This window comes from Mirounga angustirostris, unplaced genomic scaffold, assembly GCF_029215605.1.
Source record: "Mirounga angustirostris isolate CCGP_5_RB_7025 unplaced genomic scaffold, mMirAng1.0.hap1 SCAF_3, whole genome shotgun sequence".
Taxonomy (NCBI): Eukaryota; Metazoa; Chordata; class Mammalia; order Carnivora; family Phocidae; genus Mirounga; species Mirounga angustirostris.
Genome location: NW_026991711.1, coordinates 52,383,376 through 52,400,069, shown reverse-complemented (window position 1 = coordinate 52,400,069; position 16,694 = coordinate 52,383,376).

The following is a 16,694-nucleotide window of genomic DNA, read 5'->3' as shown; positions in this document are numbered from 1 at the left end:
GCTGTTTCTCTCTCTCTCTTTAATAAATAAATAAATAAAATCTTAAACAACAACAACAACAACAACAACTTGGAGTAACCACAAAGAGAGGGCTGCATTACCAAAGGCAAGGGAAGAGTATGTTTCAAGAAGGGAGTGCTCAGTAGGGTCAAATGGCAGTGAGAGATTAAATAGGATGAGGGCTAAAAACCACCCATTGGAATATAAATGTGGCCTCTAAGTACTATAGAATTATAACCTCCTCATCACCACCAATCATACACATACACTCAGCACCTTGCACAGAACATGTATTCACCACATATTGACACATCCATCACCTTGCCAAAATGCACTGCCTAGTAGGAGGCTGTGTGGTGTAGGAGAAAGAGGATGAGCTTCAAATCCCAAACCATCCACTTGCCAACTGTAGCATCTGAAACGAGTCCTCTCTGAGTCTTATTTCCACACCAATAAAATGGATCTGGTAATGATGGGTTAGTATGGATTCAAGAAATGATGACTATTAATAGTACCTTATTCTTCAAGGTATTTTCTCGTGCATAATATTGTTTGATCCTTAGAACAACCCAATGATTTCGACAAATAATAGGTTAAGCGAGGTATCCAAGAGCCCAGTGCTGATACAGTACCAAACCAGGGTTTCTTGACTGACAGTTTAGTGCTCTTGTGAGGAAAATGCTCTCAGGATCTCAACGTTGTTGCTTTTGACTCTGACAGATGGATGGTTATTCAATAGTCATTCCTGGGTACCTGATGTGACAGATTCTGAGTGTGGGACTAGAGATTTATAAAGATGAGGGAGATAGTTCCTGCCGTCTAGGGAGTCATGGTCCCATGAAGGAGACAGGTACTATAAATAGATAATTATAATATCCCATGGCAAACTCTCCAATGGGGAGCCTTAAGACAAAGCACTGAGGGAACACAGTGGAAGGCGAGGTGAATCCTGGAAGATGGGGGAAGGAAAAGAGAGATCTGGAAAGTCTTGGTAAGTAAGAACAAGGCTCAAAAATATACGCCGACTTATGCTATGATTTTCTCTCCCTCTCTTTTTTTCATTAGAATCATAGAATTTCAGAGCCAGAAAAGATCTTCTAAATTATCACCTTCTTATACCAAAGATGACAGATTGGAAGACCAGAGAGGTGAGGTAACCTCCCAAGGACAAGAGTTGGAAAAATATCCAGGAGTCCCAATATCCAGGCTAAAGTTCTTTAAGCACAGCTTAAAGTCAGGAATGGAGTCATCTAGCACAGAGGGCTCTGGAAGCACTGAGATGGGCTGGCCAGCCAGTTCTGGCAGGAATGGACTGCCCTAATCTGAAAGAGCCCCTCGAATCATGAGGGCCAGAGCCTGGTGGCATTGTTAGGCATTTGCTGGAAGGTGGTAAGAAGTATACCATCATATGTCTATGAGAGACAAACAGTGGTTTCTTTCCTCAAGTAGTTTATGTACCTCATATTAGAAAAAGCGGGAAAAACAGCAGCATGGTAAGGCCTCGAAGAACCATCGCTAACACTGGGGATAAGAACATGCTGGAATAAGGACAAAATGGTTACTCCATCTAGATCAAAGCTGGAACTATTGAGACAAAGTTTCTACATTAAAAAAAAAAGAAAAAGAAAGACTAAAAGTCAAGGCCCATCATTTCAAGAATATTTAATACAATAAATTCAGAAAATGAAGTATTAAAATAAGGTATTAACCTCAATAATCCTGATTCCTTTAAGTTCTAACTTAAGAAAGTTAGAAAATCTGACTTTGAAAAACAAAACAAAATCGACCATTTCAAGTAGACTAATAGATTGTTGTCAAGTAAAGCCCTTGGAAGTAAAATAAAAAGATTAGCTAGATCAGTAATGTTGGATACCACACACCGTTTGTTTGTGAGCAGACACCTGTACCAAAACCTGATGATACTTTGGAAGTTTGTTTCCAGAAAATTTAACTTAAATCATTCACTTTGTAAACTCTATCTTTATAGATGGTAAAAACATAAGCTTCTATCAGCCCCTTTCTGAACTGCAAATTCCATGTGGATTTCAAATAAATTAATTTGGAAAGTCCCTTGAATTCTTTGGAAAAGAATCAGACCTGTGGGTCGTTTATCTGAGTCTTGCTATGGCCACTGTCAATATTTTATAGTGATGCTTTCTTAAACAACTTGAACGAGGAGGGAACAGTCTAATCCAAGACAGTTAACAGAGGAATAAGCAAACAGATCTGTCTGAAGATAGTATTTTTTAAAGGAATAATATAATTTTAAGCAGACTAAATACAGCAAGGCCTCCTTCATCCAGCATTGCTAAGCGATGAGTTTGACGGTGTATGTGCATTTTCAAATATCAGCTGATTTCCCCTTGATGAAGATTATTTTAATACGTACTACACACTTCCTCGCTAGATTACTTGTGCCGGTCTAATATGTCTTTCCTAAGCCCTTGCACTCAATGACCCAAGAACCTCAAATATTAACATTTATTGGGGTATCAGTAACACAATGTGTCCACAGGATTGACTGGAGTCCCTCGGGTTTCTGCTGTAGAGCCAATTGCTACACTTTCTTAATTCTTATGTGACCCTCTTCACTGCTTGTCCCCTTTTCTCACAATTGTTGGTATGCCTTCCTCCAGCAGTCTTTTTCCCCTTTTAATTTGATACTTCTAAAAGTATGTCTTGGGGCGCCTGGGTGGCTCAGTCTGTTAAGCCTCCAACTCTTGTTTTCAGCTCAGGTTGTAATTTCAGGGTCGTGAGATCAAGTCCCTCGCATCAGGCTCCATGCTCAGTGTGGAGTCTGCTTGAGATTCTCCCTCCCTCTCCTTCTGCTCCTCCCACTCGTGCTCTCTCTCTCTCTCATAAATCTTTAAAAAAAATAAAAATAAAACGGATGTCTTATTTCCTATTTTTAATTATGAAAATAATACAGGCTTATTCTATAAAACTTAAAGAACTATGAAAAATTTTTTAAATTAATGGAAAATTTAAAATAGTCACCTACTCATATGCAGATGTTCCTTCTTTGTCTTTTTTTTTTAAACTCGTGGATTTGGGGGCGCCTGGGTGGCTCAGATGGTTGGGCATCTGCCTTCGGCTCAGGTCATGATCCCAGGGTCCTGGGATCGAGCCCCACATTGGGCTCCTGGCTCAGCGTGGAGCCCAGTTCTCCCTCTCCCTCTGCCTCTCCCCCTGCTCGTGCTCTCTCTCTCTCTGTGTGTATCTCTGTGTCTCAAATGAATAAATAAAATCTTAAAAAAAAAAAGAAAGAATGTTTAAAAAAAATAAACTCGTGGATTTGTTTTAAGGTGTATTGAGAAAGCAACAGATGCCATAAGAACTGAAAAAAGGTGTATTCTGTTTTTTGCACTTAATATAACACAATTTTTTCAAAAGAAGCATTTTAGAGGTTAAATTACTCCATCAGAGTTTTTTTTTTTATGAAAAAAAATTCTCCTTATACCTCACATCTGGGCAACCTCTGGTTTTTCTATACCACCTTGAAGGCAACTACAACACTTCATATCACATCCTCCAAAGTGAATCCACCTCACAAAGCATAAGTGGAAAATACACTGCACTGAAGAGTTTCTGGAAAGAAGGGAAGAATGTACTTCCTAAGTTACAAGTTGATACTATCCACCAAAATGAAAATGTATTAAAATGATCATTGGTACATTGTTGTAACACAGACAATGTAATATTCCATTTATAAAAGGCTGGGTTTATATATATGAAATGAAATACTATGTTATCATTTAAAACAGTTACACAGTCCATGTTATAGATATGGGATCATCACTAAGTATGTTATAAAGTAAAAATATAAAATGTAAAGCGATACATATATGTGTATACATGTAAATATGCATGCACACACGCACATATTTCAGATTCAGAAAGAGAGGAAGGAACACACACATATATATATATTATAGAAACTCCAACTGATTCTAGAAGGATACCTGTGAAATGTAACAGTGACAGCCTCAGGCTGGGGAGTCATTGAAAGCCTGGGAATGGAGGAGTTTCATTTACTGCTCACTCCCTGTACTCAGAGAGAATAGTGGTTTGTGGTTGTTGCTTTACTGTGTGTATGTATTATTCTCTCAGTTCTTTCCATACCAATGTGAATAATTCATTTAATTTTTAAAAGCATAATAACAACAGCAAAAACTTACGGACTCTGTGCCAGGCAGTAAGGGCCTTTTCCATGTATAATTTCATTTATTCTTCACAATAACCCTGAAAGGTACGTACTATTGGAAAAGAAACTAAGAAAAAGAAAGAAAGAAAAAGAAACTAAGAAACAGGGGAGTCAAGTACCTGACCCGCCATCAAACCTCTGGAAAGCATCAGGGTTGAGATTGAAACCCACATGGGCCCCCAAGCCTGCCTTCTTTGGCCCCAAAACATACAGGCTATGAGCACAAAACAAAAATAAAAGGCATAAAGCCATTTATGAAGTCAAAACAGATTTAAACAAATAAATTATTCATTTTGGGGTAAAAAAATTCTACACAGATACAAGAATATCAGTGCATATTTTTTCCACGTCCTCTAAAAAGCTCAAAATTGGAGGCGAGAGTGTGCTGGTGAGTAATAGCTGCCTTCCCCCTGCAGAGAATTATGCCGGATATCTTTAATGTATATAGCAAGTATATTTTGTATTGTTATCACAGAATAATGGAAAAACACCTCTGTACTGTGGAAGCCCCCAACAGTGTCACTCCTATATCCCCTCCCATTCCTCCTCCCACTTAGTCATACAAGGCACCCTGAGGACATGCCTCACTCCTGTGCTCTGCTCTGCCTGAGCCACTCTTTCAACTGTATACTCCTACCAGCCAGAAACCTAGACATCCTTCAAGGTCACGATCAAATCCACCTCCCACAAGAAAACTCTCCTGATCGTCTACTTGAAAGCCCACCTCTCCTTCCTCTGGAGCTGTCTTAACACTCCCTCAATAGAAATACAAGCACAGATAAATAATTCAAAGGAAATGTAAATTATGAAAAAGTCTATCCACCAGCTACCTGCCCCTTGCAAGGGGGGTCTCAAGAGAGCAAGAACTAAATTTTCCATTATTTGCACTACCACCCTCACACTGTCTGGCACAATATTTGACTATTCAATAAAGGTTTGCAAGAAATGGAACACAGGGAATGGCATGAGTCATCAAGAAAATCCGGGCGGGTAGAAACACAGGAAATATGAGCAGTGACCACTGGGCTCTGGGATGTTAGTTATCCTTGCTCTCTCCAAGGAGATGAAGTTGTCCCTCTCATGAGAAGCAGGAACTTGCTGCCAGAGGAAGTGCTTGTTTTGAAAGAAACAGAGGGCACATGCATCCTGTTTTAGGGAAACCTATATAATGCTGGTTCCAAAACTAGATAGAGCTGGGAATCCTCAAGGCTACTGAAGAATTGCCGGTGGAGAAAGATGAGCCTCTGTTCACACTCAGTCTCCCAACCTGGGGTTTGTGTGCTGTGTGTGTTTAGGGTGGGAAAGTAGTGGCTTAATACACATCAACTTTCATATTAGCAAGAAGGTTTGTTGTCATTTTAAGTCTTGTGTATACTTGGCTTGGAAGAATCTTAAGGATCAAGAGTTAATGGAGGTTGTCCACACCCAAGCAAGAAGAGAAACTGTCCTCATTGCAGGAGGAGGCAGAACCCTGAAGGGAGAGATGGAAAGGGAAAGTGGACAAAAGGCCAAGAGGAACGGGAACTTCCAGAAGCCCACACAAGGTCGGCTTCCCTTGTCCATAGGAAACCCAAGTGGAGCCCCCAGAGATATGCCTGAACCACCCTCTGCCTCTGTGTGTGCTCCCAGCTAGCCACGAGGAAGGTGGAACCTTTTTGATGATGGACCAAGCCACCCCATGAGTTGTGACAGCCATCGCAGGGCAGGACCCAACAGCCAGTTCTCAGCATTTCATTGCTTAACAAGCCAGGCTTCACTGAAGACTAGAACCCGCCTTAGTATTTGGTAGTAGATGCTCTCTAAGAGTTTGGGAAGAAGAAATGGGTAAGGGGTTAGCACAGAATCCCACTGAGACCTCCCAGAGGAAGGGAATGAAGGAGGTGACTGCGAGGTCAGTGCTGGGTGGCTGGGAGCCCAGATGAGCATCCATAGGGAACAGACAGGAAAGTACCTTCTCAGTGGGGGACAGGCCTGGAGAGGAACTGGCTCCAGGAAGCACAGCGCAGCCTGGGGCCAGAAGAGAGGGCCCAGGAGAAAGAGGTGGGGAGGCAGATCCCAGGCAGGGGCCCTGGGTCGCCATCCTAGAGACAAGACCCCGGGCTCCACCTAGCGCTTTGCAAATCCACAAAGATATACCAAGATCTTTTTTTCTTTGTGTTTCCACCCGTGTGATACGAGCCCTCTTGTAATTCGACTTTTGGTTTATTTACGTGGCTTCTCCAGTCAAAGGATGGCGGGACACCTTTAAGAGTTTTATGAGTTTGAAGGAGAAAAACAAGAAAACCCTTATCGTCAGTTTCCTCGGCTGTACAATGAGGGTGGTACACCTACCTCATCATGTCATTGTGAAAACTGAGTTATGTGGAAGAATTTTTATCAGCTAGACACCATTTGACTGATGTAAGTTACCTTACTGCCGTGGTGAACGTTACTTTTTTTTTTAATTTATTTATTTGACAGAGAGAGACAGCGAGAGAGGGAACACAAGCAGGGGGAGTGGGAGAGGGAGAAGCAGGCTCCCTGCTGAGCGGGGAGCCCGATGCGGGGCTCGATCCCAGGACCCCGGGATCATGACCTAAGCCGAAGGCAGACACTTAACGACTGAGCCACCCAGGTGCCCCTGAACATTACTTTTATCATCATTATTCAGACCTTGAGTGGAAGCTCAAAGGAAAGCTCCCCACCAGCAGAGCCTAAGACATAGAGAGTCACACACATTGTGAGTGTCGCTAGAGTTGCCGGGTTGTTGGAGTAGCTGAAGTGTGTTGACACACACTTGCATTAGATTATCTCAGATGTGGTTCTTTTTCCTCTTTACTTCAGGAATGAAATGACAAATTCCTCCCACGTGGCAGCAAGAGAATTAAAAGTACAGCCCATCTGCATTCCCGCCTCAAATGGAAAAAAAAAAACCAAAAAACCGATATCCCATTTCAAATGAATCTCTGCCATAAACTCGAGCCCAGCAACAGATGGGAAAAAGCCCTGAGAGACAATATGCAACATCCCCAGTCCCCAGTAAAAATAATCAATAGCGGCTAAAACCCACAAGTGCTTCCAGAATGCGGTAGAACGTGCCAAGAATCATACCTGGAGGGCAGCGGCTGCTGGTGAGGTAGCCCGCCAGGGGAGGATCAGCTGGAGGAAGTCCTGACTTGTTCTCCGCAGCACTGGGGGAGGATGTGTGGGAGGAGGGGGCAGGAGGAGCGTCATTTGGGTAAAGAGGAGGAAGAATAATCAAAATGGGACAAGATGGGGGTATACGTAATAACAATAGGTAAGCAATTCCTGGCCACGGCATGGGGCATTCAGCCATCTAATATTCCCTAATGTGGAGGAGTACATGTCATGGGTTGTTATCACTGATTAGAAGCACTACCAGATGCACTCTGAGAAGGTACACAGATGTCCGGCCACAGCAGAGGAGCCAAGACAAATATGGAAACCAGGGAAGAGCCGAGAAAAGCAGGAACTGGTTACCTTCAAGCTGCGGTGGTTCTGTGCGCCACAGCTGCATTTTCGTCGTCGCTGTAGAAGGTTCACAAGACTCTAAAGTGAGTGCTAAGGGCGCCTGGGTGGCTCAGTCGGTTAAGCGTCTACCTTTGGCTCAGGTCATGATCCCAGGGTCCTGGGACCAAGCCCTGCGTTGGGCTCCTCGCTCAGTGCGGAGTCTGCTCAAGGACTCCCTCTCTCCCTCTGCCCCTCTCCCTGCTCGTGCTCTCTCTCTCACACATAAATAAACAAAATCTTTTTTAAAAAATAAAAAAATAAAGCGAGTACTAGATGTACCTCCATGGATTCGATGTTTCCGCACAGCATACCCATTCTGCAGCAACAGGCTCTCAGTCTAATCCAGTGATAAGGGGTCAGATGGCAGTGACCGAGGTAGGTGGAAGAAATGTTTCCCTATGTGTGTGCGTGGACACACACACACACACAGACATGCACTCGGTACCCTAGGCAAACACAGAGTCACTTCCTTCCCATTCCCACAGACGGGCTCCCCCACAGCCCTGCTTTTCCCTCACACAACCCCTCTCTGAAGGACGCCTCTGCCCCACTCCACAGCCAGCCCCTGGGTTTGCTGTCCATAGGTCTTTTATGACCTTCCCTCTCGTGGAAGCTTCCAGAAAGTCCCAAGGAAGCAGCTGAGATGGTTCCAGATCTTCTCTGACAGACACCAGGCTAGCTCAGAGCCACCGCTGCCCTCGCCCAGCATTGGGCCTGTGGCTGGGGAGCCCAGCAGCTCCCAGGAAAATGCTTCATGGATGACTCTCTTCAGATGAGTCCTTGTCTCTTGACTGGGTTTGAACAGCTGCTTCTTTGTACACGCCTTGGCTGTAGAGGTTACAGAATAAACTGAGAGAGATTTTGAAGATACAGGTAATCCTATGAGTTTTTTAAAAATAACTTTGTCCCACATCTACCAATAAGCAAGCCATTTGGAAATTTCTGGTTTTGATGGCTGAAAACAAGAGAGCTTGAATTTCAGAATGTGTTGGAGCCTGTTGAAAATGTGGATTCTTGGAGTATCTTGCAGTGGCAGAAAGTCCTAGTGTGCCAAAAAACCCCACAACAATGGGGATCTATCAAAGGGATACAGGAGCCAACTGAAAGAGTTCCCCATGGACAAAGCTGGAGTAATTTGATTAAAAGCAGTATTGGCTTACAACCCAATATCTATGAGTCCATACTGAGGTAAACAAGTGATTGAATAGACAAATGATTGAATAGACAAATCTCCCGTGTAGAAGAATTCCAAATAGTTCTGCAGCTCCTCTCACCCTCAAGGTGGACAATAGCTCCCCACTCCTTTAGTGTGGGCTACCCCAATGACTTCCTTGCAAAGACTACAGTGTGCAAAGGTGGGAAAAGGGAGTAACTTTACAGTGGACAAACCTGTCAAAACCATCTCAGTCAGGGGCCCAAGGTTTCCACCAACAGTGAGTCATGTTGATGGTACCTACCCATGATGTGATGTGACGAGAAGGGCACTTTACCTCTGTGGTCTTCCTTCCAGAAACCCAGAACCCCAGTCTCACCAGGAGAAAAACATCAAACAAATCCCAATTGAGAAATACTCTAAAAAAAATACTCTCCTGAAAGCCTCAAAACTCTCAAAGGTCATCAAAAACAAGGAAAGTCTGAGAAACTGTCACAGCAAAGAGAAGTCTAAGGAGATATCTACATGACAATTAAACATAATGTGGTATCCTGGATAGGACCCTGTAATAGAAAAAGGGCAAAATGTGAATAAAGTATGGACTTTAGTTGATAATGTGTCAGTACCAGTTCATCAGTTGTAATAAATGTACCATACTACTACAAGATATTAATGAAGAAAACTGGGTGTGATATGAATGGGACCTCTCTGTACTATTTTTGCAACTTTTTTGTAAATCTAAAACTATTCTAAAATGAAAGGTTCATTTAAAGAATTGGCAGGGGTGTGGGGAGGCACCTGGTGGCACAGTTGGTTAAGCATCCAACTCTTGATTTCAGCTCAGGTCATGATCTCAGGGTTGTGAGATCAAGCCCCTGGGTCGGGCTCCATGCTGGGCATGGAGTCTGCTTGAGATTCTCTTTCTCCCTCTCCCTCTGCCCCTCCTCCCCTGCTCTCACTCTTGTGCACTCTCTCTAAAAACAACAACAATAACAACAAAAACAAAAAACAAAAAAATAAAGCAGTTGGGATTGCTGGCTGCCCCATCCCCAGAGGCTGTGATGTAGTAGGTCTAGTTTGAGACTCATCAACCTGCTAGAGCAGCCTAAGCAGATGACTCCATTGCAGGTGCCTATGCAGTCTGTTAAAAGGCTACAATCCAGAGACATCTGTTTAAGCAGAAAAACTAATGGGTCCTGAAACATCTACCTCCCTCTACACTTGAGTGCCAGTGGCTTCCAGAACCAAAAGAACTGCCTCATATCTGCCTGGCCCGTGAGTAGCATTCCCAATGCTGGGATGCTCTGAAAATGTCCTATTATTCCGTGGCCATTCACCAAAGGCCACATTTCCTCCGGTTTTGACAACCCTCAAGTACAATCACATCCACAAAGATAAGCTTTAAACAGTGATGATGATAACGGACCATGCCATGGCCTCTGCAAGCTAGCAAAATAAAGGAAATGAAAGGGGAATAAAAGACATTTGTTTCCAGCAGCTCTTCAACCGAACATGACATTACGTGGACAAAAGCTATTCATTCTCCAGGACGGGAGCAGGGAGGGGAGGTACCATGAACATCTTCAAAGCTGGATCCCACTGTGCTTAGTCGTACATGGGCTACTGGTATTCTCCAAAACTCTAAGACATTTAGTCTGTATTTAGTGAATTAAAAGAAACATAATTTTAACTAATGAGTGGTCTTCAGTTTCAAACGGGAGACTTGGGGCTATTAAAATGGTTGAGTTGAAGAGGATAAACATAGATGGGTATTATAAATCTTACCCATATCATTAGAATAGGTGGTTATAGGTTACTATGAAATAGTTGGATTGTGTCTCTATTATTTTCTCCAAGCCTTGACCTCTTCATTAATATGGAATGTCTTTGGGCGGCCATATTATTCATTTCCTAGGACTATGCATTTTCGTAGTGACGGGATGGTCAGTCACTGCCAGGAGATATCATTTCTTAACTTACAGACTTTCTCAAAGCATCAGGAAAAACACACTTCTGCCTCTGTGTGTGTGTGTGTGTGTAACCAACCAGCCCTGCTATCAGCTGAAGGCAGCTCTGTGAGCGGGGCTGTGAATATGAACACACGCTGTTCTTCAATTACCAGACCATCAGCACTTTCTTGCTGGTCACGCATCCCATGCCCCAGCATGGAGGTCAGACTAATGAGCTCGGCCTGTGTACCCGGCAACAGTCTCCACTGACAACACTGTCATGACTAATTCGCTTTCTGGCTCCTGGGAATAAATTGTGACACTCTGTTTTTGACTAAAATGCAATGAATTCTGAGCCTCACCACCGTCGGAGAAGGGCTGACTGTGGTATCTGACAGGCGAGCAGTCTTGCAGAGGGCCAGTGTGTAGGTCTGCCTTTGGAAAACAGCATAGGGATGGAGATTTTTAGTCTGAAGCAGAGAACCATGGAAAAAAATCCATTGAGGAAATTTATCCCAAATCCACGTTGCCAACCTCAAATTATTAGTTTCCATATAGAAAACAAAAATAAAGACAAGGACAAGATAAAGTTTATTCCCCAGACTGTTCTGCTATATGAATCATCCCAACCCAGTAACCAGGATATTTCCGTCCACAATACCTCAAAACAGACTTAAATGACATCGAAATCAATTGTATTTCCCCATTTTTAATGGCACAAAGTTCATTTCAGTTAAGCAAAGGACATCATACAGGGAAAAAATAATCAGCAACATTGAGCTGCATTTAACCACGGTGGACACTTTCAAATATGGTATGTTGAGCCTACAATAACTGTTGAACCACGATTGATCCCACAAATGTCAAAGTCCGAGTTGCAGCAAAGCAACTGATCAGCATCCCAAATCCTGTGCCAGGATCATTTGTTTCTGAGTCAAATTATTCCTGATATTTAAAAAAAAATACTTCTAATTAGAGCCACTAATTAATCCTCCCAGTGCTCTGTACTGATAAATATAAACATGTATCTCTTTACGGAGGCACGATGGAGGAAACTACAGGGAAGCTAAGTTGATCATGCAGCAAATCAGAGAAGACCCAAAGGTTCAGATGAAGAATTTGTCTCCTGATTCTAAGCTCGGGCCATTTATCTCTGCATTACTGAGAAATTGCCACCGAGATAAGAAATAGGCCAGACAGAAGTCACTACATGGAATGCTTCTTGGTATTTGTTCTCAGACGCTGAGGCTACCTTTTGGTTTCTAAGTCTTTTTGATGTCTTTCTTCCCTGGAAATTCTAACAGCTCTGTCCAGAGGTAAGGTTGGGCAACAAATATTGGTCAAAAGGGAAAAGGCCAGTTGTTGCCTCCTGTTGTCTGTTAGACCATAGTTTCTAGTTCTTTCAAGATAATTGTTCAAGACAAATGTATCGTCTTGCTGTGCCTCGTCAACGCACCTTCTAGGGTCAGTTTGCATGCTCGGCAAACAAATACTGAGCATGTGTTAGCTACTGTGCTTGGTGCCGAGGATCTAAAGACCCCTAGGACATCTTCTCTTTCAGTCCAGGACAAGAAGGAAGACGCAAGAAAACTTGACCTTTCCTCTTGGAAGCCTCTCTCCGATTATTCTCATCACAGCTCACCACTTGGTTGGAGGACTATCTGCCCCTGAAGTCACCCCCTTCTGTCCTTCAGTGATGCTCTGTAGCAGCGCTGGCCGAGAGAAGCATAATGTGGCCCACAGATACATGTAGTGTAGTTTAAATTTTCGAATAGTCATATTTTGAAAGTTAAAAAAGAACAGGTGAATAAATTTTAATAACAAATTTCATGTAATCAATATATCCCAAATCGTACCATCTCAACATGTAATCAAATGAATACATTATTAATGAGATTTTTTCACACTACACCTTTGAAATCTACGTGACTCTATACTCAGAGCACATCTCAACTTGAACTAGTCACATTTCAAGTGCCCAGTGGCCACATGTGGCTGGCGGCTCAGCTCTAGACACCTGGCCTGGCCGCTCTGCTTTTCCTCTGGGGAGCTCAAAGTTTTCATTCAAACAAGAAGGTAACGTATCGGTTTCCTATTGCTGCGTAACAAATTACTACACATTTAGTGGTGTCACACAACACCAATTTTGTTATCTTAGAGTTCTATAGATCAGAAGTCTGACATGGGCCTCACCAGGCTAAACTCAGTGTCCTCAGGACCACATCCCTTTGGAAGACGCCCAGGGAGAATCCGTTTCCTTGCCTTGTCCAGCTGCTAAAGGCTGCCTGCTCTTGGCCCCTTCTTCCATCCTCAAAGCCAGCTATGTGGCCTCTCTCTGACTCTTCCTCTCCACTCACATCTTCCTCTGACTACAGCTGGAAAAGAGTCTCCCACTTTAAGAAGATTAGATCGGGCCCACCTGGATAATTCACAGTAATCTCCCCATCTCAAGATCCTTAACTTTATCACATCTGCAAAGTCCCTTTTGCCATGTAAGGTAAAATATTTACAGGTTCTGAGGATAGGGATTTGGACATATTTGGGGGGCCACCGTTCTGCCTATCACGGTTATCACTTTTTTTCTGTTTTTTTATTATAAAGAAAGAAGAATTGACATTTAAAGTTGGGGACTTGGAGAATCCATCAAGGTACTGGAAAGGCACTACCTTTTGCCCTCGAGCTCATTTAGATTTCCTCCCTTGGATAAGAAAGAACCACTTTCGGGCGCCTGGGTGGCTCAGATGGTTAAGCGTCTGCCTTCGGCTCCGGTCATGATCCCAGCGTCCTGGGATCGAGTCCCGCATCGGGCTCCCTGCTCTTTGGGAGCCTGCTTCTCCCTCCGCTTCTCTTTCTCTCTCTCTCTCTCTCTGTCTCTGAAGAATAAATAAATAAAATCTTAAGAAAAAAAAAAAAAGAAAGAAAGAACCACTTTCATGAAGTTCTACCCTCAGGACATGAATTTCTCCGCTCACATGCTACTGACCACTCATTCAAAAAGTATTTTAAGGTTTTCTAGAGAGCAGATGTGTGCCAATTATGCAGAACAACCATAATCAAGTACCAAGAGGAAAATCATGGCATAAGGTGATAGCTCTTCTTCAAAAGTAAGGGTTATTATTATTATTATTATTATTATTAAAAACCTATCTACCCTGTTGGACACACACTAAGAGCATACCATCCTTCCCAAAATAATGTTACTGATTTTCCAAAACTGGGAACCTGTAGGTGTGTCCTACTGTAGGATATTCTCAACTCTAGATAATTGGAAATTACGAATGAGAAGAAATAACACAGGAAAAGCCCAAATGAGGAACAGTAATTTAGAAAAAGAAACTTTGTCAGAAAAATCAGAATCCTTAATACGTGAAGCCAGAGACCAAAAAGGGAATATAGGCAAAGACCAACACATACAAGATTTTCTTAGGAAAATGATCTTTTAAAGACTTAAAGATTATAAAGCAATTATGTGTTTATCCACATATATAAATGCATCTTTTGATGCTAGGTTAGTATTTGTAATAGTTTCTGGCCAAGAATGCATGTTGGTTGTCACCTGGTTTATGGCCTTGGCCCCTTTGGAAGCATATTCATAAAACCAAAACCATCAGGGCAGGAGAGCACTTCTGACCATGAAGTCCCACCCACTCGTTTTATAGATTAGGAAACAGCCCACACTGGAGGATCAAGCAACTTGCTCAAAGTCCTACAAGTGACTCGTGGCTCAACTCTAGACTCCAGACTCCCAGTACACTGCTTTTTCCACTGACTTATTGGGGAGGGGTAAATCCCTGTCCATCCGTCCACCCATCCATCTGTTCATTCAACAAACATTTGTCGAGTGCCCACTGCATGCCAGACACCGTTCCAGGGTTGAGGACACAGGAGAGGACAAAACCGGTCAAGTCCCAGCTCTACGGGAGCTTACACTCTGGGGGATAAAGAGGTGATACATACATGCTTCTCTCGGACAGCAAAGGGGCTGAGAAGGAAAACCAAGCGATAATGCAGTACGAGAAGGTAAGGGGATAAGAAATGATGGAAGGCAGCTGCTCTTTCAGAGAAGACTGCAGTGGTAAAGCCATTTTGAACAGAGACTGAATTAGGAGTAATTCTGAGAGTACACTTAGAATGAACGCTGATTTTAAATGGCATAGTCATGATGAGAGGCTAATAGAAAGTTCCCAAAAGCTCCTGAGGAGTGACAGAGGTGGGTGGGAATGGGTAAACGAAGAAGCAAGGGGGTGGCTTGAGCTCGCGAGGACCGCTGGCGGTGAGCGTGCGCAGTCTGCCCGCCTGAGCAGGATATGACTGTCTGAGGAGCCCCGTGGACGCGCGTCTCCTGTGTGCCCGGCACTGTCTGCGCTGGGAGGACAGGTCCCATGAGCACAGGGCAGCCCTTCTGACCTGAAGCCGAGCGGTAAACCCGAGCAGAAGTGACCAAAGGGTTGAGAAGATGATCCAGGTTCTGGCTGGGGACGGAAGAGGGTGGGCCTGCAAGAAGAGACCTTGCAAGTGGGGCTAGACTAGGCGCCAGCCCCGTTGAGCCAAGGAACGCCTGCAGGAGACGGACGGCTGGTTCCAGCAGTCAGGCTCACGGTGCCGAAGGCAGCTCGCCCGCCGCGGACTGTACTGCAGCACCACCTTGAGGCTCAGAGTAACACTGCAGCCGCGAGAGAGCCGAGCGGAGCAGCCGTGTTTCCGCAGCCGGAGTCTGGGCTTCTGCGGGCCCTTCGCAAAGACTCCCTCTGCTTGTCCTAAACGCTATGTGCCCCCGGGCGGTCTTGAGCACCGCCCTGTTGTGAACCCGGCCGGAGAGGCTGCATTAGCCCCCGCGGAAGGGCACGGCGTCCAGCCCTGCCGCTCTGTCACCAGTCCAGTCGGCTGGCGGGGTGCATGGGCACCAAGAAGACCGCCTTAGCCCACAGGGGGCTCAAGCATCTCAGCTGCTGTTTCTTCAGCCCGAGTCACAGGGCAGCGACCCGCAGCTCTGCCCTTTGCAACATCCCCCTGACGAACCGGTGTCCTGCCCTTTCCCGGGATGGACTCCCGCTAAAGGCTCTGGCTTAAGGTGTCCTCCTTGCCTCCCCTGCCCACCTCCCTCCAGTGTCTTCCTCTGATCCAGCCCCCTTGTGGGGCAACAGGGCCTTCTCGTTGCAACATCCACTGCAAGAGTGGACAGTGAAGCCTCTGTCAGGAGCTGGGGGTGGGAATCCACATGTAGGAGCACGTCCAGGAGACTCAAGACAGACCTAGAGATAAGACAGCCAGTGGTAATAGCTGCCCTTTGATTGCCGGCGTGGACAGCAGTCTCCTCCCTCACCCCCGCCCGCCCCAACTTTCAGAGGCGGACAAACAGAAAACCCAAGTAATGTACACCTTCTCCGGGGGGGCATTTCAGGAAGCACAGAAAAGTGTTTTTTTTCCTTAATCCTCAGTTGTGCTCACATCATTTTTCTTCAAAGTTTTTTTTTTCAACATTTTCAGAAACTACCTATTAACATACCCCAGAGCCTCCTTTGAATAAATTTTGTTGAGTAATTTATTTTAAATGAATTTTTATCGTTGTGCCGTATACCACACATTAAAAATATTATGTAAAGGATGTGTATAATTTGAAAGAAATAAGTTGAACATCCGGGGACTCACCACTCGTAAATAGAATATTACAGGTGCTTTGGAAGCCTCTGTTGTGTGCTCTTCCCTTTCCCAATCTCCACAGGCAAATCCTTGTCCTGAATTTTGTATTAATTATTCCTTTCTATTTTTATAGTTATGTATGACTCCAAAGGGATGTGTGTATATATGTGTGTGTTTGTGTGTGTGTGTGCGTGTATATATATATATATGACATAGTATATGATTTTGTCTGTTTTTG